This window comes from Oncorhynchus mykiss, chromosome 16 (genome assembly GCF_057628025.1).
Source record: "Oncorhynchus mykiss isolate SJ-2025 chromosome 16, ASM5762802v1, whole genome shotgun sequence".
Classification (NCBI taxonomy): Eukaryota; Metazoa; Chordata; class Actinopteri; order Salmoniformes; family Salmonidae; genus Oncorhynchus; species Oncorhynchus mykiss.
The window spans coordinates 34,692,119-34,717,947 of record NC_143037.1 but is presented as its reverse complement, the minus strand read 5'-3'; the positions used below and the strand labels follow the sequence as shown (position 1 = coordinate 34,717,947).

General features: G+C 42.8%; 1 long non-coding RNA gene across 1 annotated transcript in view; it reads right to left on the bottom strand.

The window, feature by feature from the left end:
• Positions 1 to 25,829, bottom strand: part of LOC149976654 (uncharacterized) — a 113,922-nt gene that overhangs the window by 77,327 nt on the left and 10,766 nt on the right. The window contains exon 2 of the long non-coding RNA XR_016487227.1: positions 22,787 to 22,957. This is a non-coding gene — a long non-coding RNA (uncharacterized LOC149976654). The remainder of the gene's footprint in view (positions 1 to 22,786; positions 22,958 to 25,829) is intronic.

Below are 25,829 nucleotides of genomic sequence, written 5' to 3'. Positions count from 1 at the left end.
CATTAGTCTGGTTTGAGTGCTTAGAATTTAGCCAACGATTTTGCACAACTCTTCTGTGTACAGTACAAGCGTCTGTCAGAGTGTGTGCATGTGTGAGGTATTTTGAACATACAGTACTCAAACAGTCAGGACTGAAATAAAATAGATTTTCTCAAGTTTAAAGATTTGACTCGGGGGCGCTGGTGAGCAGCAACATGTGAAGACGCGTTAGTGCTCCTGTCCAGGGTGAACAATTTACTATTAATATGTGACCAACACCTTCCCTACCTTGTTCATTTTGTAACATTTGGCAATTTTTTCTGGCATTTTCATTGAAAAACTTTGAAACAACAAGATTCACAAAAGAGCAGTTCTCTATTAAAGCCTCGGGCTCACCGGACACTGACTCTGACCCCCCCGACCTAGCCAAGGTAGTGGCGGCTATCATTAAGTCTGAACAGACGGTACTGGCTAAGGTGGAGTCCCTATCCACTGACCACAAATAGCCACTCTCGCCACTGAGGAAAACACAAAGATCGACTCCGTTAAAGAAGACTTGGTGAAACAGGACACCCGTCTGAATAGCCTGGAAGGTGGCGCAAATACTTACTTGGACAAAGCGGTGACACTGGAAGAGCAAGTCACCCGGCTATCATCAGATGTCGTCAAACTTACTTCCAAGGTCGAGGACCTCGAGAACAGGCAGTGCCGGGGGAACAGTCGAATTTTCGGTGTGAGAGAGGGACTCGAGACCGTAGGTGGATCATGGCCTACGCTGTTCATAGTCAAACTGCTACAGGAAATTCTTGGCATCGATTACTCGCCCACACTTGACCGTGCACTGAAGAATGGGGAGCCGCCCAGACCCATCATAGTCAAATTCCACTATCTTCAGGAGAAGGTGAATATCCTTTGTAAGGCATATCGACCGGCTCCCTCACCCACGACGGCCAGAAGATTTGCATTTACCCAGACTACACAGCGGCAGTCATGAAGAAGAGGTCAGCCTCTGCCCCTGACCCTACACTAGCCATGCTAAAGCGGCTAAGAACTAACTAGTCAACTCATTTCTTGATTAGAAACATGCCTCCACCATGATGCCAAAAAAGGATAATTCTTCCCAAACTCAACATTAGGAACAATTTATTTAACTAGGCAAGTAGGTTAAGAACAAATTCTTATTTACCCCGCCCTTTGGGACTCCCAATCATGGCCGGTTGGGATACAGCCTGGATTTGAACCAGGGTGTGTGTAGTGATGCCTCTAGCACTGAGATGCACTGTCTTAGATCTCTGCGCCACTCGGGAGCCCAAGTGATGCAGCGAGTGGCAATATAGTATGAATTTTATTGACACTAGATGGCACAATTAGCTTTTACCAACTAGCGGCCGCTGTATAGCCCCGGTCCTAGGTGTTGTGGTACTAATTAGCCTAGTTGCTACCTAAGGCTAGCCACGGATCTCTCTTTCCATGCCTTAATAAGATACCCTACTAACATACTGTGAGCATGTTTAATACCTACAAGTTTGTACTCCCAAAGGACCATGTGTATTATTCTTTATCAGGTATGAAGGTAAGACCCAGATGCAGACAACGTCGAATTAACAATAGTTTAATAATCCAACAGGGGCAGGCAATAGACAGGTCAAGGCACGCAGGGGTCAGTAAACCAGAGGTGGGGCAACGGTACCGGACGGCAGGCAGGCTCAGGATCAGGTAGAGTGGTCATGCAGGCGGGCTCCGAATCAGGACAGGCAAGGGTCAAAACCAGGAGGGCGAGAAAAAGAGAGACTGGGAACAGCAGGAGCTGAGAGCAAAAAACCTGGTTGACTTGACAAACAAGGCAAACTGACAACAGCCAACAGAGTACACAGGTATAAATACACAGGGGATATTGGAGAAGATGGGCGGCACCTGGATGGGGGTAGAGACAATCACAAAGACAGGTGAAACAGATCAGGGTGTGACAATTCTTTACTATTTGACTTGTTGGTATGCCTTGGTGCTTAGTGGCTGCTAGCACGGGACCGCAGGTAGTACAGCCGGTAATTGATACCGCAGGACGAGAATTAATTATCAAGCATTTGCCAGTCATTTTTCGGTGTTCTGGCTTGTTAGGATGTTTAACCCAGTGTTACATTTATACAAATATGCATATTGCATGAGATACATTAGAGAACTGAGGTGGTTCCCTCCAGAATCCCTTCGCTATGTGTGAACTTGATTATGTTCGCCCTGGATAGGTAGCCTAGTGGTTAAAGCGTTGGACTGACACGGTAAAAATCTGTCATTCTTCCCCTGAACAAGGCAGTTAACTCACTGTTCCTAGGCCGTCATTGTAAATAAGAATTTGTTCTTAACTGACTTGCCTAGTTAAATGAAGGTACAATAAAATAAAATACAATTCTGAGGTTCGGTTTAACATGTTGTATTTTGCTCTAGTCTAGGAGAGGTAGATGCAGCCTTCCAACAGGGCGAAGGACATCATAGGTAAGGGTCCAAGGTTTTCTTCTGGGTATTTTGTTGTTTTTAGCTGTTTTTTCTTTGTTTCATATTTTATTACTCTGACCTTTCAGCACACTGGCCATGTGATTGTATTAACATTCATGTCTAATTACTGTGACTATGCCTAATTCACATACTCTAGGCTTGCTTTGTCAGCTGGAACTTAGAGTAGCCAAGTGTATGCTCACCTTAAGTCTTTAAGTCCGGACATTGTTTTCATCCAAGAGACCCATCTCCGGGTCCAGCGACCATGATAAAACTAAAGAGAGGATGGGTAGACAAAATATTTCACTCCATCTTTTGTGCTAAGACGAGAGGGGCAGCCACCCTTATCAGAAAAGGCACCCCGTTTGTCTCCTCCAAAGTAATTTCAGATACTAATGGCAGTTACAGTATATTGTAGTGATGAGGAAATTGTTTAGCACACAAGTTGTTCTGGCTAACCTTTATGCTCCTAATTGGGATGACGCTCAATTTTTCTCAGACCTCATTGCAACACTTCCCGACCTTAACTCTCGTCATTTGATACTGGGTGGAGATTTCAATTGTGTATTACATCTAAGTCTAGACAGATCCAGACCAATGTCATTTTAAAATCAGGTGCAGGAATCAACTCATTTCGAGAATCCTATAACTTGTCTGATCCATGGAGGAAGAGCAATCCCGCTGCTTAACAGTACTCCTTTTTTTCTCCAGTCCACCACTCATACTCTAGGATAAAAATTTTCCTGCTGGAGAATAGAATTCTTCCTTTTGTAACTAATAGCCAATATCACACCATCATTATCTCAGGCCATAGCCCTGTCCAGCTAGGTATCTGCTTTCTGGACAGTACTGTGTCACAACGCGCGTTGCGACTTGACCCACTACAACTATCCTGTAGTGCTCACCATGGTGTATTTTTACAGATCAACTGCACCCCTGACGTGTCTCATTCTACTGTGTGGAAGTCGTTAAAAGCATATCCAAGGGGGCAATTATTTCAGTTATTATGACAATAAACAGGGCACTAAACGCTTATCGGAGCTATCTCAACTCATTTTAGATGTGGACAACAGATATGCCTCTTCTCCGACTCCTGAACTCTACAAAGAAAGACTGCTACACCAATTGGAATTTTACAATCTTTCCAGTAAACAAACAGAGCAGCTTCTGTTTAAATCGAGGCAGACATTTTATGAACACGGAGAGAAAACTGGCAAGTTGTTATCTCACCAGCTTTGCCAATCCGCTGCTAGCAGCACCATACCTGAAATCTGTGTTGCAGCTGATTTAACTTCTACCAATCAACAATCAATTTAAGCAATTGTAATCTGCTCTTTACTCGTAAGAGGTTCTTCCTGACACATCTCATATGCATGTATTTCTAGACAATCTGGACATCCCCTGTCTCAAATCAGATGAACAAACTAACATGGATGCCTCAGTAAGTGATGATGAAGCTACTCTGGCAATCCAGTCCATTCAGAGCTGTAAATCTCCTGGGCCTGATGGCTTCCCTATTGAATTTTATAAAGATTTCTCCTCTAAACTATCCCCTATCCTCAGCTCAATGTATAATGAAATCCTGTCTAGTCAGAAACTGCCCCAGACAGTTACACAGGTGACTATTTCAGTTTGGATTAAAAAGGACAAGAATCCCCTAGACTGTAGCTCATACCTCCCTAAGTCTTTTGTGCTTTGATTATATCATTCTCACTGAGGTCCTCTCTCGCCGTTTAGAGACAGTGATGCCTAATATAATTAACTCTGACCAAGCCGGATTTATCTCATGTAGGTAATCTTTCTAGAATATGCAAAGGATATTGAATGTTCTTTATTCTGCCCACTGAACTCGACAGCCAGAGGTCGTCATCTCTCTTGATGCTGAGAAGGCCTTTGACCAGGTTGAGTGGAAATATCTATTTACAGTACCAGAGAGATTTGGGATTGGCCTGTCATTCCTTTCCTCAATTAAGATTTTGTACTCGTCCCGAGTGGCTTCTGATCACACCAACAGTGTTACCTCCAGCTACTTCCCTCTCCACAGGGGGGCCAGGCAGGGTTGCTGTTTATCCCCTTTCCTATTTGATATGGCTACTGCGCCTCTTGCTATCGCCCTGTGCGTGGAGGAGAGGATTATAAGGGAATACTAAGGGGCGACATAACTCACAAGGTGTACTTATATGCAGACAATCTTCTTTCATACATCTCTAACCCTGTGGAGTCTATACCCTATCTCTTGGGCATGCAACAACGTTTTGGGACATTAAACCTAACGAAAAGTGTGCTCCCCCCTATTAATCAGTTACAGGAAGGTATTGGGTATGCCAATTTCCCATTTAAGGTGGAGCATCAGGTCTTTACTTATTTGGAGATAAAGGTCACACGCTCATTTTCATTTATGTCTCTATTTAAACATAACTTCAAACACTCCTGGAGCGCACTAAGCAGGATTTCATAATGTGGTCATCTCTTCCCATTTCATTAGCAAGTCACATTAATTATGTTAAGATGACTGTACTACCTAGGTTTTTGTACTCATTCCAAATATTTCCAATTTTTTCTGCCAAAATTGATGTTCTGGACAGCTACATTTCCAACTTCCTTTGGAATAAGTCAAATCCACAAATGAGAAAGGTATGTCTAGAGAGACCTAAGCCCCCAAGCCCAATTTTTTTCACTACTACTGGTCAGCAAATATATCTAAATGTGTTTATTGGGTTTCTACATTTCAAAACAAGGATGGTCTAACTTGGGCCTGTAACTCATGGAGTTTACAGTCAAGCCTTCCAACTTCTCCTGTCTCGCTCTTGTGCTCCCCATTGCCCATGAACCTAGGCACCCAATGTTTTGAATCCCATTGTCAAGAACTCCCAAAAAATCTTGTCCCAATTCCGAAATCTCTTTAACCTTAAACAATTAAGTTGCATCTCTCCATTAACATCTAATAATCTCTTCCCAGCGTCGCAGATTGACACTGCTTTCCTGTCCTGGCATAGGAATGGTCTGGTGTCTTTTTGCGATCTATTTATTGAGTGGCCATTCGTGGCCATTCGATGCTCTGAAGCTTAACCATAATATTACCAACACCCACTTTTTTAGATAACTGCAAACTCGCAGCATTGCCAAAAAACATTTCCCTTAATTTCCACTCGAGCCCACTAAGTGTCCAGTCGAGGGGTGCTTAGATCTTAACTCGTATCTGAAGGGCACAATCTCCAGATTATACGACATATAACAGAACGTTCAGCCACCTTCCTTGGCAAATACAAATTCTGCAGGGGAGCAATACATGGGTGGCGAGCTACCCAATGATATATGGCAACACAGTATGAAGCGTATCCACACCTCATCATTTTCCATTAGACATGGGTGGCGAGCTACCCAATGATATATGGCAACACAGTATGAAGCGTAACCACACCTCATCATTTTCCATCAGACATGGGTGGCGAGCTACCCGATGATATATGGCAACACAGTATGAAGCGTATCCACACCTCATAATTTTCCATAAGACATGGGCTCATTCAGCTCAAAGTTTACACCGATTGGAAAATGACAGATTGAAAAAAATAAATCCAAATATTGACCCCAAGTGTTTGAGATGCCACCAGAGTCCAGCGACTGTGGGACACATGTTTTGGTCATGCCAATCTTTGAGTTCACCCCGTTCACAGCCATTTTTGGGGTACTTCCCCTAGACCAGAATGCTACCACGCATCAGGCGAATGCGAAAGCATTTACCTCACTGCTAGCTCACCGCCTTGTGCTCTTTCACTGGAAGTCTGCAAAGCCGCCCTCCTTTCTGCAGTTTGTTAAGGAGGTGATGCCATCTCTGACTCTGGAGAAGGTGATTAAAGTTTGACTTAAACTTGTCCCCATTAATACAATACGTGGAGAGCCTGTCTTTTACTTAGTGTAGCTTGCATATTTTGGTAAGCAGTCATGTCTGTTCTAGTGGCCATACATTGTGCTGTTAATATTCAACTGTAATTATGATACCGATTTTAACTTTTTCCATTGGTTTTTATTCTATTACTGTTTATGTTTTTGTCCTATTTCAATCATTTTTTTATGTTATCCTTGCATGATGCCTTGGTGTGTGGGTGGATTGGAGGGAGGGAGGGAGGGAGGGAGGGAGGGAGGGATGGAGGGAGGGAGGTAGGGAGGGAGGGAGGGAGGGAGGGATGCGAGAATGAGGGGTTGGGGTTGTACTGTTTTTCTGTTCTCATATCTGAAAATCTATAAATTAACACATGCACCACAATTCCCCTCATGCTCCTTGTTTCACAAAGGACACATTGTGTTTCCATCTATCTGTGTCCATCCTGCCCTAGACTGCAGTGTTAAGTAATGGATGGGGTCAGGAGGTCACACAATGGGCCAGTGACTGACACCCCTGCTAAACGAATGAGTGGAGACAGTCAACTCGGCGGCTCCGGGCTGCTGTTTTATCAGTGGCGACGAGAGACATGCCAAGGACAGACAGTAGCACTCAGTCAGTCTGTGTAGATATGCAGGAAGTGACTGACAGTCCTGTGCCCCGTGCCTGGCTATGCCACTTCTTAGCTCAAGGAAGAAAGGCCATCCCTCGGCTGGCGGGCTAGTCAACCCTTTGTCGTCGCATAACTCATCAACCCAAATGTCCACCAGTCAGAGAATGGCTCTTCCAATGGCTCCCAGTATGTTAAACAATGAGCAAACCGCTCAATGCTTTTCAGGAATCGGCACACAACTAAGAAGCAGACAAAGACGGGACGATGTTCTAGCCTTCTCTCTGAATCCAATGAATCATTGTTGGTTATTGCTGCAAAACTTCATGGATGCAAGCAAGGGTGTTGTTTAGCGTTCATCTAATCATTCTCTACTATCAATCTAAATTAGCCAGCTGGCAAACAGGAACATTGTGGTCGCCTACTGTAGGCGGTCTGAATGATCAACTATATTGTGTAGAAATGCTGGAGCGAATCTTAACTAATTTGAAATGAGTTAATTCCTTTCCATGGGTTACAGAATGTTTACTGCTCTCAACTAGTTATTTTGTACAGGCAGATAAGAGACAATACATTGATACTGTTTTGAATGAGAGTGACATTTGACCTTGTAATACTCATTGATTAAAAACAGAGTACATCAAATTGATTACCATGTCTTAATCTCCTCCAGCTCAACAATGAAAGTAATTGATTATCATGAATCAAGCTGCTTTTCTACTTAAAATGTTATTTGCTTCTCAATTCTATAGCTTTGGTGGGTGTATTACAGTGGTGTGTGACCAACCTCTGCTATGTTTCAGAGGTTGTGAAAATGATACAGAAAAGAGCTTAATAGCCCTATCAGACTGAGCTCAGGGAACTGGCAGGACACTAGGATGGTATGTCCTCATCATAATGACTTATTTTAGATGGCGAAAAGATTAGAAAACATCAGCATAGTGACACAAACGGGACAAAGTGTCAGGTCTATTAAAAAAAACTATTGGTAGCATTATATTATTTTAGGCTAACTATCTTAAAGTGATATCTTTAAGTATTTACATACACTATCTTAAAGTGATATCTTTAAGTATTTACCTAATCAGAGAACTCTCTTCAAAACATCTCATCTGAAAAAGCAGATGTATAGAGCTGAGATTTCTGTCTTTCTTTATAACGGCACAGGGTGAGACCCAGATGCAGACACAGGAGGCAGATGGTTCAAGTCTCTGATATTTATTGAAATACAAGTACAGTCGTGGCCAAAAGTTTTGAGAATGACACAAATATTAATTTTCACAAAGTCTGCTGCCTCAGTTTGTATGATGGCAATTTGCATATACTCCAGAATGTTATGAAGAGTGATCAGATGAATTGCAAAGTCTCTTTTTCCCTTGCAAATGTACTGAATCCCCAAAAACATATCCACTGCATTTCAGCCCTGCCACAAAAGGACCAGCTGACATTATGTCAGTGATTCTCTTGTTAAAACTTCTTTGGGATAGGGGGAAGCATTTTCACTTTTGGATGAATAGCGTGCCCAGAGTAAACTGCCTCCTACTCAGTCCCACATGCTAATATATGCATGTTATTGTTAGTATTGGATAGACAACCCTCTGAAGTGTTTTCTATCCAGTTAATAGTTCAAACTATTTGAATGATGTCTGTGAGTATAACAGAACTCATATGGCAGGCAAAAACCTGAGAAAAAAATCAAAATAGGAAGCGGGAAATCTGAGGTTTGTAGTTTTCGAACTCAGCCCCTATCAAATTCATAGTGGGATATGGGTTATTTTGCACTTCCTAAGGCTTCCACTAGATGTCACCCGTCTTTAGAACGTTGTTTCAGGCTTCTATTGTGAAGTGGGAGCGAATGAGAACTGTTTGACCAAGGGGTCTGGCAGCAGCCTCGTTCTCTGTCACGCGAATTCACATGAGAGGTATCTCTCGTTCGATTGCTTTTCTATAGACAATGGAATTCTCCGGTCGGAACATTATTGAACATTTATGATAAAAACATCCTAAAGATTGATTCTATACTTAGTTTGACAAGTTTCTTTGACCTGTAATATAACTTTTTGAACTTTTCGTCCGACCGGACCTGAACGCGCATTTGGATTTGTTTACCTAATGCCCTAACAAAAGAAGCTATTTGGACATAAATTATGGACATTATTGAACAAATCAAACATTTATTGTGGATCTGGGATTCCTAGGAGTGCATTCTGATGAAGATCATCAAAGGTAAGTGAATATTTATATATAATGCTATTTATGACTAATGTTGACTGCGCAACATGGCGGATATTTCTTTTGGCTGTTTTGGGCTCTGAGCGCTGTACTCAGATTATGCTTTTTCCGTTAAAAAATTTAGAAATCTGACACAGCAGTTGCATTAAGGAGAAGTGTATCTATATTTCCATGAATAACACATGTATTTTCATCAACATTTATAATGAGTATTTCTGTAAATTCATGTGTCTCTCTGCAAAAACACTGCATGTTTTGGAACTACTGAACATAACACGCCAATGTAAAATAAGATTTTTGGATCTAAATATGAACTTTACCGAACAAAACATACATGTATTATGTAACATAAAGTCCTATGAGTGTCATCTGATGAAGATCATCAAAGGTTAGTGATTAATTGTATCTCTATTTGTGCTTTTTGTGACTTCTCTCTTTGGCTGGAAAAATGGCTGGGTTTTTCTGTGAGTTGGTGGTGACCTAACATAATCGTTTGTGGACCTTTCGCTGTAAAGCATTTTTTAAATCAGACAATGTGGCTGGATTAAAGAGAATTTTATCTTTAAAATGGTGCCTAATACTTGTATGTTTGAGAAATTTGATTTATGAAATATCTGTTGATTTGTATTTGCCGCCTTGCAATTTCATTGGCTGTTGGAGAGGGGTTCCGCTAGCGGAATGGGGTTAGACAGGTTAACACAGGTGAGTGTTGACGAGGACAAGCTGGAGATCACTCTGTCATGCTGATTGAGTTCGAATAACAGACTGGAAGTTTCAAAAGGAGGGACCACCCTCCTTTTGAAACTTGTAATCACAGCCATGGTTACCTGCAAGGAGACATATGCCGTCATCATTGTTTTGCACAAAAGGGCTTCACAGGCAAGGATATTGCTGCCAGTAAGATTGCACCTAAATCAACCATTTATGGGATCATCAAGAACTTCAAGGAGAGTGGTACAATTGTTGTGAAGAAGGCTTCAGGGCGCCCAAGAAAGTCCAAAAAGCGCAAGGACCGTCTCCTAAAGTTGATTCAGCTGTGGGATCGGGGCACCACCAGTACAGAGCTTGCTCAGGAACGGCAGCATGCAGGTGTGAGTGCATCTGCACGCACAATGAGGAGAAGACTTTTGGAGGTTGGCCTGGTGTCAAGTAGGGCAGCAAAGAAGCCACTTCTCTCCAGGAAATACATCAGGGACAGACTGCTATTCTGCAAAAGGTACAGGGATTGTTTGGGGCATCCGGAGAAGACAAGGTGAGCGCTACCATCAGTTCTATGTCATGCCAACAGTAAAGCATCCTGAGATCATTTATGTGTCTTATATACTTCACTATTCCATAGTAACATCTGACAAAAAATATCTAAAGACCTGAAGCAGCAAACTTTGTGGAAATTAATATTTGTGTAATTCTCAAAACTTTTGGCCACGACTGTACATTGGGAGCAGGCAGGTTCGAGGTAAAAGCATGCTGAATGGTCAGGCAGGCGGGCTCAGTGTCAGGGCAGGCAGAACGGGTCAGAACCGGAACGGCTAGAAAAACAGAGACTAGAATAACAGGAGCATGGAAAAACACGCTGGTAAGCTTGACAAGACAAGATGAACTGGCAACAGAAAAACAGAGAACACAGGTATAAATACACTGGGGGTAATGAGGAAGATGAGCGACACCGGGAGGCAGGTGGAGACAAGCACAAAGACAGGTGAAACAGATTAGGGTGTGACATTCTCTAATAATTAGTGCAGCCCAGGGCCCAAACGGTCATACTTGCTCATGAGGGAGCGACTCATGGCAGACAGCAGCATCCCCACGGGTAAGAGACAGACTCCAGTCAGCCAATGACACCCAGGGTCACTCAACACTAGGGTTTAATGGCGGGAACCCGGTTACCAAGATTTACCGGGATTTCCCACCCAAGCCCACTACCTTGTCCCGGGATAAATAATTGCGAGAGACCAGTAAATGATAATAAATAATTTATATGAACAGCGTGACGTAAAATGGATGCTCAGTGTGTGTGTGTTTGTACATTGTTTTAGCCTAAGGTATTTACCTACACAAAGTCACCATAAATTCAAAGCGCACACATTGTTCATGCTGAAACTGTACACACCACGAACTGGTAGAAGCTTTTTCCTTTAATGAGTCCGAAGTAAAGGATATACTGCTTTCCCGGGAACAGGCCCAAATCCTCGTCATTTGCTTGAAGAGAAGACAGAGAAAAAGAGGGCGGAGGTCAGGCTGCTTTCTGAGAATTCCTAGGAAAGAGAGTAAAACCCCACTGCCATCTGTTCTATTAGCAAACATGCAATCATTGGAAAATAAAATTGATGACCTATGAGCAAGATTAAACTACCAACTGAACATTACACCTGCGATATCTTCTGTTTCACCGAGTTGTGGCTGAACAACGACATGAACATCATACAGCTGGCAGGTTTTACACTGTATTGGTAGGATATAACAACAGTCTCTGGGAAGACAAGAGGTGGAGATCTAAGGGAGTCTCAAGGTTTCTCATGATAAGCTGTAGACCACACTATCTACCTAGCTTTCGTAGCTGTCTACATACCACCACAGACCGATGCTGGCACCGATGCTGGCACTCAATGAGCTGTATACCGCCATAAGCAAACAGGAAAATGCTCATCCAGAGGCGGAGCTCCTAGTGGCTGGGGTCTTTAATGCAGGGAAACTTACATTTCCACCAGCATGTTAAATGTGCAACCACTAGACCACCTTTACTCCACACACAGAGACATGTACAAAGCACTCCCTCGCCCTCCATTTGGCAAATCTGACCGTAATTCTATCCTCTTGATTCCTGCTTACAAGCAAAAACTAAAGCAGGAAGCACCAGTGACTCAAAAACTAAAGCAGGAAGCACCAGTGACTCAGTCTGTAAAAAAATGGTCAGATGAAGCAGATGCTAAGCTACAGGACTGTTTTGCTAGCACACACTGGAATATGTTCCAGGATTCTTCCGATGGCATTGAGGAGTACACCACATCAGTCACTGGCTTCATCAATAAGCGCATTGATGATGTCGTCCCCACAGTGACTGTGCGTACATACCCCAACCAGAAGCCATGGATTACATGCAACATCCGCATTGATGTAAAGGGCAGAGCTTCTTCTTTCAAGGAGCTGGACTCTAACCCGGACGCTTATAAGAAATCCCGCTATGCCCTCCGACGAACCATCAAACAGGCAAAGCATAATTACAGGACTAAGATCAAATCATACTACACCGGCTCCGTGCTCGTCGGATGTGGCAGGGCGTGCAAACTATTACAGACTACAAAGGAAAGTACAGCCAAGAGCTGCCCAGTGACACGAGCCTATCAGACGAGCTAAATTACTTCTATGCTCGCTTCGAGGCGAGTAACACTGAAACATGCATGAGAGGATCAGCTGTTCCATATGATTGTGTGATCATGCTCTCTGCAGCCGATGTGAGTAAGAACTTTAAACAGGTCAACATTCACTAGGCCGCAGATGCGATCTCTATTGCACTGCCCTTTCCCACCTGGACAAAAGGAACACCTATGTGAGAATGCTATGAATCATTGACTACAGCTCAGCGTTAAACACCATAGTGCCCTCAAAGCTCATCACTAAGCTAAGGACCCTGGAACTAAACTCCTCCCTCTACAACTGGATCCTGGACTTCCTGACGGGCTGCCCCCATGTGGTAAGGGTAGATAACAACACATCCGCCACGATGATCCTCAACCCGGGGGCCCCTCAGGGGTGCGTGCTCAGTCCCTTCCTGTACTCCCTGTTCACTAATGACTGCACGGTCAGGCACGACTCCGTTATCATCATTAAGTTTGCCGATGACACAACAGTCAACGACAACCAATAACGACGAGACCTGTGGTGCCAGGACAACAACCTCTCCCTCAATGTGATTAAGACAAATGAGATGATTGTGGATTACAGGAAAAGGAGGCCCAAGCACACCCCATTCTCATTGACAGGGCTGTAGTGGAGCAGGTTGAAAGCTTCAAGCTCCTTGGTGTCCACATCACCAATAAACTAACATGGTCCAAGCACACCAAGACAATCGTGAACGACAAAACCAATTCCCCCTCAGGAAACTGAAACGATTTGGCATGGGTCCTCAGATCCTCAAAAGGTTTTACGGCTGCACCATCGAGAGCATCATGACTGAGTTGCATGACTGCCTGGTATGGCAACTGCTCGGCCTCCAATCGCAAGGCACTACATAGGGTAGTGCGTACGGCCCAGTACATCACTGGGGCCAAGCTTACTGCCATCCAGGACCTTTATAGCAGGCAGTGACAGAGGAAGGCCCTAAAAATTGTCAAAGACTCCAGCCACCCTAGTCATGAACTGTTCTCTCTACTACCGCATGGCAAGCAGTACAGAAATCTACCCCAGAGTTTTACATTATATAAACAAAAGTATGTGGACACCCCTTCAAATTAGTGGATTATTCTATTTCGGCCAGACCTGTTGCTGACAAGTGTATAAAATTGAGCACAGAGCCATGTAATTTCCATAGACACACTGGCAGTAGAAGGGCCTTATTCTAGGCTAAGAGCTCAGTGACTTTGAATGTGGCACTGTCATAGAAGGCCAACTTTCCATCAAGTCAGTTAGTCAAATATCTACCCTGCTAGAGCTGCTCCAGTCAACTGTAAGTGCTGTTGTTGTGAAATGGAAAAGTCTAGGAGCAACAACAGCTCAGCCGCAAAGTGGTAAGCCACACAAGCTCACAGAATGGGACCGCAGAGTGTTGAAGCGCGTAGCATGTAAAAATTGTCTGTCCTCGGTTGCAACACTCACTACGAGTTCCAAACTGCCTCTGGGTGCAACAGTAGCACAATAACTGTCTGTCAGGAGATTCATGAAATGGGTTTCCATGATCCGAGCAGCCGCACACAAGTCTAAGGTTACCATGCGCAATGCCAAACGTCGGCTGGAGAGGTGGACTCTGGGGCAGTGGAAACACATTCTCTGGAGTGATGAATCACGCTTCACCATCTGGCAGTCCAATGGACGAATCTGGGTTTGGCGGATGCCAGGAGAACGCTAGCTGCCCCAATGCATAGTGCCAACTGTAACATTTGGTGGAGGGGGAATAATGCTCTCCCCTTAGTTCCAGTGAAGGACAATATTGACGTTACAGCATACAATGACATTCTAGATGATTCTGTGCTTCCAACTTTGTGGCAACAGTTTGGGGAAGGCCGTTTCCTGTTTCAAATTCACATGTACCAAATAAATAACCGGGTTTCTATCGCATTTTCAACTCTACTGATGGTTTTGTCAAAATAAATTATATAGCCCACTCTTGTCTTGGCACGTGCACTCTAGCCAACAGCTCACAGATACAGTGTGGGTAGGCTACCTACACAATGAGATTATTGTCAAATGGCAACCAAGCATCGTCATCATGTCACCAGAATAAGAGCCTCGATATTTATTGGAAAGGAGCATCAAGCCATCATTGTGCACTTTCACCACCCTATGAAGTTCATCTCAATTTATTTAATCTGTACCCTAATAAACATGCTTTCCCATAATGGGAGGACCACACAAGATATAATTGTGTGACTCCGAGTTGACTTTCGATATGATTGTTTTAATATTTGCGCATTAAGGTGTTTCCACTCTCATATCCCGTATCATTCATTTTACCTACACAAAAAGATCCCACCTTGTCTAGCATATATTGTTTTGTCGACATTTGGAAGGTTTACCTAAAAATTAGCTGTTTCCATTAGGCCTGTCATTACATTTTTTTATCCGACCTGTACTTTACTCACATAAAACGGCTGGACGGAAACCTGGTTTATGATGTCCATCTAGCCTGGAGAAGGACATTTTCCTAAAAAAGCTTTCCAGGAGCACGGACTCACTCAATGATGCACGACATCAACTCAATCAACAAGTTTGCTGACGACGCCATGGTTGTAGACCTGATAACCAACAATGACGAGTCAGCCTATTCGGAGCAGGTAACTGGCATTGAGGTGTCAAGCCAACAACCTCTCCCTAAACATCAGCAAAACAAATGAGATGATGGTTGACTTCAGGAAGCAAAGGGGGGATTATGCCCCAATCCACATCAACGGGACTACAGTAGAGAGAGTCATGAGTTTCAAGATCCTCGGCATCAACATCAATGAGGACTTGTCATTGACCAACAACACCACTCTTGACCAAGAGGGCACAACAGTGTCTCGCTTATCCCATACATATGACTGTTAAGGGAATGTTTATCAATGATGACTAATTATGTATACATTTCAATCAGGACTGACTAATCAGAATACTATTATGTTACTGTATATGTACTAATCAGAATACTATTATATTACTGTATATGTATGAATTTTCTTTTTAATCCTAGTACTGAATATAATGTGTGTAAATATAATCAAGAATTAGAACAATGACTGTCTGTACCATGGTAGAAATGAATAAACTTATAGCAAGACTGGCTAGAAGGCTTATCTACACCAGCTGTCCTAAGCTTAGTCATATATCAACTTAATAGGGAAAGACGATGTGAGAACCATACAGCCTTTTTTTTATTAGAGCGGAGATGGCACGGGAGGGTACTGAAACTAATGACGTCATTTTAAGTTTATAACCTGTGGTAAAATGTGTAAGGAGCAGTACTCTCGTGAATAAAAGCTGCTGTTTGACTTTAAGACTGGGCTCTGTCCATTTTTATAAAATAAGGGTCATACAAATCCTTATGAATTGACAGTGTTTAATTTTAATTGGGTGTTAAAACATAGAGGAATTTAATTCCTGTAACAATGACTAATAAAACTTGAAACTTGATCAAGATTAAAATAAGATAATGTTCCACTGGGGCTAAATCATGCTATCTGGTGTAGTATTTTGAAGGACTTTATTTATTTTTGTATAGACATAATTTTGGCAAGTTCAATTTACTTTAGGGGAATCTTAGCTTACCTTAGCCTATTGGATGGGCTGCCTACTCTCGATGTTGTAAATTAGAACTTGTTCTCAACTAGCCTACCTGGTTAAATAAACATTAGAAAAATGAAGAAACCGTTAGATTCATGTGTAGCCTACATTTCTCCTTTACAGTGGTAAGGTCATGTCAGATGTTTTTAGCTGGTATTATATGCTTTTTAATAGCACTTCCGGTTTGAACAGGAATACCGGGAAGCACTAATTTATTGCAATTTCTCTGGAAACCTTACCCAACCCCTCAGGCACATAGCAACGATCTTGTCACGTGTCTACTTGGTTCATTGTGTTCTGTTCACTGTGAAGTGTGTCCACAGGTTCCACCCTGCTCCACACAAGCTCAGCTGTTTCAGCCAAACGGTACACATAAAGGACCAAATGGACTAAATTGTCTAATTTAGTATGACTCCAAGTCAGGCTGCCTCAAAGCAGGTCAAATTAAGAAGATTTCAGCAAACTGTCCTTATACAAATGCCTAAAAATGCAGCAATGTCATCCTAATCTCATGCCCGTCCATATATGTGAATCGTTTCAGGAAACTAGGCGAATATCGCTCCTCATAACTTCACAGGAGAGGCATCTGAGCGTAAATATTTATTTTTTTATCAAAATGTGGCTTTTTTTGTTGCCAGAAATGCCTTCTGGAACATGTGAACTTTCATGTGCCTTAATAACAAACTTGTATGCCATCTGTAAATACGAATGAAATTGTTAAATTACGATTCTCGGTGGTTTAACCACGGAAAAAGTTAGGAACCTTCCCGCTAGCCGTGATTGGCTGAGATAATGGATGTGCTGGACATGACAAGAGATGAATGCGGATTGGTGTGCAGGTAATCCTTTCTAACATTACCTTTTTGAAAGATATCAAAAAGATCTGCAAAGTGTTGTTTTAATGCTCTCCACTTTCTGGAGGACCGAGTTTTGAAATCAGTGGCATGTCAGACAGAAGCAGGAGATAGAGAAAATCCTTCCGTTTGATTGAGAATATGCGGATGGAGTCAAACATTTGTTGTGGCTAACGTTAGCTAGGTGGCTGACATTAGGGTTAGGTTTTAATGTTAGGTTAAAGGGTATGGGGAAGGGATAGCTAACATGTAAGTAGTTGCAAAGTTGCTAATTAGCTCAAATGCTAAAGTTGTAGATGATGAGATTCAAAGACGCAATCTTTGGGTTGCTAGATGTTCGATTTACACGCTTACCCATCCACCCCGATCAACCACACTCCTTTCATTTTTTCCAGTTGCATCTCTAGGGGCGCTATTTCATTTTTGGATAAAAAACGTTCCCGTTTCAATATTTTGTCACGAAAAGATGCTCGACTATGCATGACAGTTTTGGAAAGACAACACTCTGAAGTTTCAGAATCTGCAAAGATTTTGTCTGTAAGTGCCCCAGAACTCATTCTACAGGCAAAACCAAGATGAAACGTCAAACAGGAAATGAGCAGAATTTCTGAAGCTCTGTTTTCTAATGTCTCCTTATATGGCTGTGAATGCGACAGGAATAAGCTTAGACCTTCTGCCGTTTCCCCAAGATGTCGGCAGCATTGTGACGTATTTGTAGGCATATCATTGGAAGATTGACCATAAGAGACTACATTTTCCAAGTGTCCGCCTGGTGTCCTGCGTCGAAACTGGTGCGCAAAGCCAGGTGCAAGTATTTTTCCATTTGATTGGGAGGAGAAACCATGCTTCCACGAACGATATATCATCGAAGAGATATGTGAAAAACACCTTGAGGATTGATTCTAAACAACGTTTGCCATGTTTTCAGTCGATATTATGGAGTTAATTTGGAAAAAAGTTCGCGTTTTGAGCACTGAATTTTCGGTGTTTTTTGGTAGCCAAATGTGATGTACAAAACACACAAAGAATATTTTTGGAAAAACTGAGCATTTGCTATCTAACTGAGTCTCCTCATTGAAAACATCCAAAGTTCTTCAAAGGTAAATTATTTTATTTGAAGGCTTTTATGTTTTTGTTGAAATGTTGCGTGCTGGATGCTAACGCTAATGCTAACGCTAAATGCTACGCTAGCTAGCTACTTTTACACAAATGATTGTTTTCCTATGGTTGAGAAGCATATTTTGAAAATCTGAGATGACAGTGTTGTTTACAAAAGGCTAAGCTTGAGAGATGGCATATTTATTTCATTTCATTTGCGATTTTCATGAATAGTTAACGTTGCGTTATGGTAATGAGCTTGAGTCTGTATTCACGATCCCGGATCCGGGATGGGGAGATCAGAAAGGTTAAGTAACCTTCTGTCTTATGTAGCAATACCAAACTTAAAATATGGTTGTGTATTGATAAGCACACCAAATTAGGCATCAACAATAAGTAATCAAATAAAAACAGCACTTCTAAAAGCCTATTTCACACCACACCAAGATCATCTTTCTTTCATTTGATTTCAGCACAAATTTAAATATGGCACTGCCTCGCGCATGGATTGATGTTTCAGCATCGTCTCAATGAAGAGTTCGGCATTAGACTAGCCACGTGCGACATGTACTGCAACACTCTGACCATTATTTGAGTTGTTTGTTTCTATGTTTTGTTTGGTCAGGGTGTGATATGAGTGGGCATTCTATGTTGCATGCCTAGTTAGTCTGTTTCTATGTGTTTTGGCCTGATATGGTTCTCAATCAGTGGCAGGTGTTTGTCGTTGTCTCTGATTGGGAACCATATTTAGGTAGCCTGTTTTGTATTGTGGTTTGTGGGTTATTGTCTATGTGATGTTGCATTTTTGCACTCAGTTTTGATAGCGGTCACGTTTGTCTTGTTATTTTGTTTAGTTTGTTTAGTGTACTTCGTCTTCGTGTTTCATTAAAAATATGTATTCACATCACGCTGCGCTTTGGTCTCCTCACTGCGATGATCGTGACAGAATAACCCACCAACAATGGACCAAGCAGCGTGGTAACGGCCAGCAGCAGCGGCGGCAAAGAACGCAGGACTCATGAACTTGGGAGGAGATTCTGGACGGCGAAGGACCCTGGGCACAGGAAGCCCGAGAGAAAGCCCCAAACATTTCTTGGTGGGGGCACACAGGGAGTGTGGCGAAGCTAGGTAGGAGACCTGCGCCAACTTCCTGTGTTACCGGAAAGAGAGAGGAACCGGGCAGGCACCGTGTTATGCGGTGGAGCGCACTCTGTCCCCGGTGCGTGTGCATAGCCCGGTTCGGTACATTACAGCTCCTCGTATCAGCCGGGCTAGAGTGGGCATCGAGCCAGGTGACATGAAGCCGGCTCTACGCATCTGGTCTCCAGTGCGTCTCCTCGGGCCAGCATACATGACACCAGCCTTACGCATGGTGTCCCCGGTTCGCCAGCACAGCCCAGTGCGGGCTATTCCACCTCGCCTCACTGGCCTGGCTACGGGGAGCATTCAACCAGGTAAGGTTGGGCAGGCTCGGTGCTCAAGATCTCCAGTGCGCCTTCACGGTCCGGTCTATCCGGTGCCACCTCCACGCACCAGCACTCCGGTGGCAGCCCCCCGCACCAGGCTGTCTCTCCGTCTCATCCCTACAGGTGCTCCCGCCTGTCCAGCGCTGCCAGAGCATTCCTCCTGCCCAGCGCTGCCAGAGTCTCCCGTCTGTCCTGAGCCGCCAGAGTCTCCCATCTGTCCTGAGCTGCCAGAGTCTCCCGTCTGTCCTGAGCCGTCAGAGTCTCCCGTCTGTCCTGAGCCGCCAGAGTCTCCCGTCTGTCCTGAGCCGCCAGAGTCTCCCGTCTGTCCTGAGCCGCCAGAGCCGTCAGCCAGCCAGGACCCGCCAGAGCCGTCAGCCAGCCAGGAGCCGCCAGAGCCGTCAGCCAGCCAGGAGCCGCCAGAGCCGTCAATCATTCCGGAGTTGCCCCTCAGTCCGGAGCTGCCCCTCAGTCCGGAGCTGCCCCTCAGTCCAGAGGCGTTCCTCAGTCCAGTGGGGGCTTTAATTAGGGTCTTAGACCCAAGGTCGGAGGCGAGATTCGCCACTCTAAAGAGGCCCTTGAAGAGGGAAATGACTGGTGGAGTGGGGTCCACGTCCCGCGCCAGAGCCACCACTGCGGCCAGATGCCCACCCAGACCCTCTCCTACAGGTTTAGGTTTTGCGGGCGGAGTCCGCACTTTAGGGGGGGTACTGTCACAATCTGACCATTATTTGAGTTGTTTGTTTCTATGTTTTGTTTGGTCAGGGTGTGATATGAGTGGGCATTCTATGTTGCAAGTCTAGTTAGTCTGTTTCTATGTGTTTTCGCCTGATATGGTTATCAATCAGTGGCAGGTGTTTGTCGTTGTCTCTGATTGGGAACCATATTTAGGTAGCCTGTTTTGTATTGTGGTTTGTGGGTTGTTGTCTATGTGATGTTGCATGTTTGCACTCAGTTTTGATAACGGTCATGTTCGTCTTGTTATTTTGTTTGTTTGTTTAGTGTACTTCGTGTTTTTTCGTCTTTCATTAAAAAGATGTATTCACATCACGCTGCACTTTGGTCTCCTCACTATGACGATCGTGACATGTACATGCAATTACAAGCCTGCTAGAGTTAGCGGAAGCCGGACAAGCAATATCCACCGTCATAGTACTGATAAATCCTGAGCTGGAATGTGAAGCTATCTGACGCTAGCTAGCTTTAGAAAACCCTGAGTAGATCTACACTGAACAAAAATATAAACATAACGTACAACCATTTTTAAGATTTGACTGAGTTACAGTTCATATTTGATTTTATATTTAACATTTATTTAACTAGGCAAGCCAGTTAAGAACAAATTCTTATGTACAATGACGGCCTACCCCGGCCAGACCCGGACGACACTGGGCCAATTGTGTACCACCCTATGGGCTCCCAATCACTGCCAGATGTGATGCAGCCTGAACTCAAACCAGGGACTGCAGTGATGCCTCTTGCACTGAGATGCGGTGCCTTAGACCGCTGCGCCGCTCTGGAGCCCCCTGAGTGTCTCAGCAGTATAAGGAAATCGATAAATAAATTCATTAGGCCCTAATCTAAGGATTTCACAGGACTGGAAATACAGATATCCATCTATTGGTCACAGATACCTTTTTTAAAAAAGGTAGGGGAGTGGATCAGAAAACAAGTCAGTATTTGGTGTAACAACCATGCAGCACAACAAATCTCCTTTGTATAGAGTTGATCAGGCTGTTGGTTGTGGACTGTGGAATGTTGTCAGACTTCTTTTCAATGGCTGTGCGAAGTTGCTGGAACACGCTGTTGTTCGCGTCGATCCAGAGCATCCCCAGACATGCACAAAGGGTGACATGTCTGGCGAGTATGCAGGCCATGGAAGAACAGGGACATTTTCAGCTTCCAGGAATTATGTACAGGGCCATGCATTATCATGCTGAAATGTGAGGTGATGGCGGCGGATGAATGGCACGACAAAGGGCCTCAGGATCTCGTTACGGTATCTCTGTGCATTCCAACTGCCATTGATAAAATGCAATTGTGTTCATTGTCCGTAGCTTATGCTATCTATACCATAACCCCACCATTACTATGGGGCACTCTGTTCGCAATGTTGACATCAGCAAACCACTCGTCCACACAACGCCATACACGCTGTCTGCCATCTTCCCGGTACAGTTGAAACCGGGATTCATCCGTGAAGAGCACACCTCTCCAGTGTGCCATTGAAAGTAAGCATTTGCACACAGAAGTCAGTTATGATGCCGAACTGCAGTCAGGTCAAAACCCTGGTCAGGACTGGGAGCACACAGATGAGCTTCCCTGAGACGGTTCGACGAACTGCCAAATTCTCTAAAACGACGTTGGTAGAGAAATTAAAATAATAAATAAACAGCTCTGGTGGACATTCCTGCAGTCAGCATGCCAATTGCATGCCCCCTCAAAACTTGAGACAAAACTGACATTTTATTGTCCACAGCACAAGGTGCACCTCTGTAATGTGTTTTAATCAGCTTCTTGATATTCCACACCTGTCAGGTGGATGGATTATCTTGGCAAAGGTTAAATGCTCACTAACACTGATGTAAACAAATTTGTGCACAACATTTGAGAGAAATAAGCTTTTTGGAAATGTTTTGTATATTTTATTTCAGCTCATGAAACATGGGCCACACACTTTACATGTTGCATTTATATTTTTCTTCAGTATAGTTGCTACAAGTGACCATGTGCTACTTTGTTCACCTATCTCCCCCACTAATTAAAGTCAATAAAACCATACCCAACATTAAATGGCATACTGGCCGATTTGTGTGTGTTATGATCAATATTGATGAAATGTTAAACATATGAATTCTGATGTTAAATTCACAATCCTGACTTCATATTTAAGCCAAACTGCAGCCACGTTTTTCTATAATGCTGAGGGATGGAGCTGGAGAAATGTAACCACTCACAAATTCATAGACGGAGATATGGATGCAACTACCGACAGTGCATGAGATCAACGGTATTGTTTTAAACATATTGTTTAACACTGAACACTAAATTGTTGAAGTAAAAACCAAGGTTAAATGATGGGTTATGAGTTGTGATGACAGTAGCCTGCTAATGCTCAGTTGTAGCACACGCATGTGCATTTATATTACATTCATCTTGAATTATAATATCACCATTGAACAGCAGTAAATATTGCAGGTCGTACCTTAATTGACTTTTGGCTGATGTCGGTGAATCCGTTCAGATTTTATGGCTCTTCTTCGCCATCTTGTGGTCACAATCATGAAAGAGTTCAGGACTGCTGCCCCTGCCAAAGGTGATTCAATCTTCACACTTCCTCAGATGGGAGGCCCACAGGCCTATTCCATCCCACCGCCTAAAATAAAAAGTAGGTTACCTGGTTAAATAAGGGTAAAATAAAACAAATAAGGATTGATTTACTCTATAGGCGACATCTCATGTTTACTCAATGTTGGTTCTTATCTAACCTATATCATAAATTAGATCCATGTTGTTCATTGATCCATGTTATCACTTTTGATTACACTTTTATTACAAACATACCTTCTGCGAGTTCTGCTCATCACCGGCAGCTAAATTCAAATCAAACCCTGTGTGTGTGTCACTCGACACTCTCTCTTCTCCTCCACTGACGATAATGTCTGCACGCGCTAGAGCGTCTAGTCTTTGAGTACCCCCAACAGCACATATTTTTATTGCACACCTGATTCAACTTGTCAACTAATTATCAGGCCCTCAATGAGTTGAATCAGTGTGCTGTTGGGGGTACTCAAGGTGTGTCGAGTGACACACACAGAATGTGATTTTGATTTTAGCTGCCGGTTATGGGGAGAACTCGCAGGAGGTAAAGTACCAGTCAAAAGTTTGGACACACTTACTCATTCAAGGGTTTTTCTTTATCTTTACTATTTTCTACATTGTAGAATAATAGTGAAGAAATCATGAGTGTGCAAAGCTGTCATCAAGTCAAAGGGTGGCTACTTTGTAGAATCTCAAATATAAAATATATTTGGATTTATTTAACACTTTTTGGTTACTACATGATTCCATGTGTTATTTCATAGTTTTGATGTCTTCACTATTATTCTACAATGTAGAAAATAGTGAAAATAAAGAAATACCCTTGAATGAGTAGGTGTGTCCAAACTTTTGACTGGTACTGTATGTTTGTAAATTAATTTGATCAAGCTATATATGTAAACTATTGATTCCTTCCATAAGCTTTTTCTATTCAAATCTTACCTTAACATTACACTTATTTCACAATACTACTGACGACGGATCAGCTCCTGGAGAGTTATTACCACCTACGGCTGCAAATGTTGAGGTGGCTTATTCAATTGCTTACCCAATAAAAATGCACTAAATCACTGATTTGGCACATCATTGCGCTCGTTAGGCTACACATCATACAATATATTGCGAGAAATTACAGACAGTAGACTACAAGTAGTAAAGTAGAACTCAACTGATTGAACATAAAATTTATTTAAATAGGATTAAGATAGGCCTACTCTTTTATTTTAATGCAGTTATCTCGGTTTTCATTTAAAGCCTATTTTTATACGTCAGTTGTTTGTATCAATTGCAAAGACATTGACAACTTTGTATTTGTAGTCAAATTTGTTCTGAAGATATTGGTATCACAGAGAGAGATGAATATACCATGTGAGTCTATGTTTAGCGGTGATGTTCTGTGTCTAAAGTGACGTGGGAGGGCAAAGAAATCTTCTGACAGACTTAGCTGTGGTCTGAAGCAGGCGTTAGATTATGAAAATTGTGAAACTATAATAACGATGGTTTTGGGAAACAGCTCGTATATTTAACGATGCTCCTAAGAAGGTTTTAACGATATTCATGGATGTCAAAGTAAGCCAGCCTCCCCATAAAAAAGGAAAAAATGACCCAACAAAAAAACATTAAATCATTTATCTTTTGCCTCTGTGTTTCGTAATTTTCCTTCCTCCCTTGCCTAGAGGCTGATGGTATCTTACCTGAGAAAGAATCCTAGTGAGAAAAACAGCACCCCTCTGTCTCTTTATGTGTAGCCCATCTATCTGATGCTGTCTGGTCAAAAAGAGTATGACATTGTTGCCGCCCGTAGCATTGAATGCAAGGGAAGCCAGCAAGCATTTTGTCTCCCTTGATAAAAATTAAATAAGTCAAATAATAGGCAATCAGCATTGAGCTAAACTGAGTGAGCACAACTGTGAATTGTTCTGGCACACCAAACAAACGTGTAAACGTAAGCCAGTTTGGATTTGGAGTCACACCAATCACATCACATCAAAAGCAAAACATAATTGACAGAAAAATTGTTTCATCTCATTGTGTCGTTGTCCTCCGGTGGCTAGCTAGCTAGCTAAAATTGTTGTTTTCCTAAATTAGTCATGAATGGAGATAGAGATTTGGACTTGTGGTTTTACTTAATTCTCCGTACTGGCCAATAAATATTTAATGTAGATTCTGATCCAACCAACCATAAATTCATACATTGTGCCCCTGGCCTAAATGAAGGATAGAAGTTCGATATGTAGCTAGATGCAATAGGCTAATGTTAACTAGCTTGCCCATTGTTGCCCATGAAAAGAAGTTAGGCTAGCAAGCAAGCATTTTAGCCAGGTAGCCTAGGACAACAAAAACTGAACTTAAAGGTTATAGAGCAAACAAAGGAATTATCACAACACATAGGTTGTAATATGGCTTTTTGTCTGACTTGGCTTCCCCAGTGATTTTACTCACGCACCACTACTGTCTAACGATGAACTTAGCCTTAATAATGATGCTTTTTGGAAACTCGGCCCATGAAGCTATAGGCCTACATGCCTTGTTCACAAAGTCTCAAATGTCAACAAAAACATAACGTCATCTGAGTTGCACTCATCTTGCAAAAATTGTACAACATATTCTTCAAGAATTGAATAGGTATAAAATTAATTGAAATGACCAACCACTAATTGTTACAAAAACCTATTACTTGTGCCACGCAACTAAGAGCATTCTGCTTTGGCACTGCTTCAGTGCCTTAAAGTGACTGTTGCTGAACTTGAACAAACTTAATCCCCTAACAATAAAGCCCTCAAACACCCTGTGTAGCATTTTTAACACGTTCAATGGTCAAAACAACAACCAAGCCTCTGAAACTGCCTCTTTTGTCAAATGTTCTGTCAGAGCATGCTCCAAACAAAGAGTACAGTACTCTCCCCAATTTGGTCGTCATGGAAGCA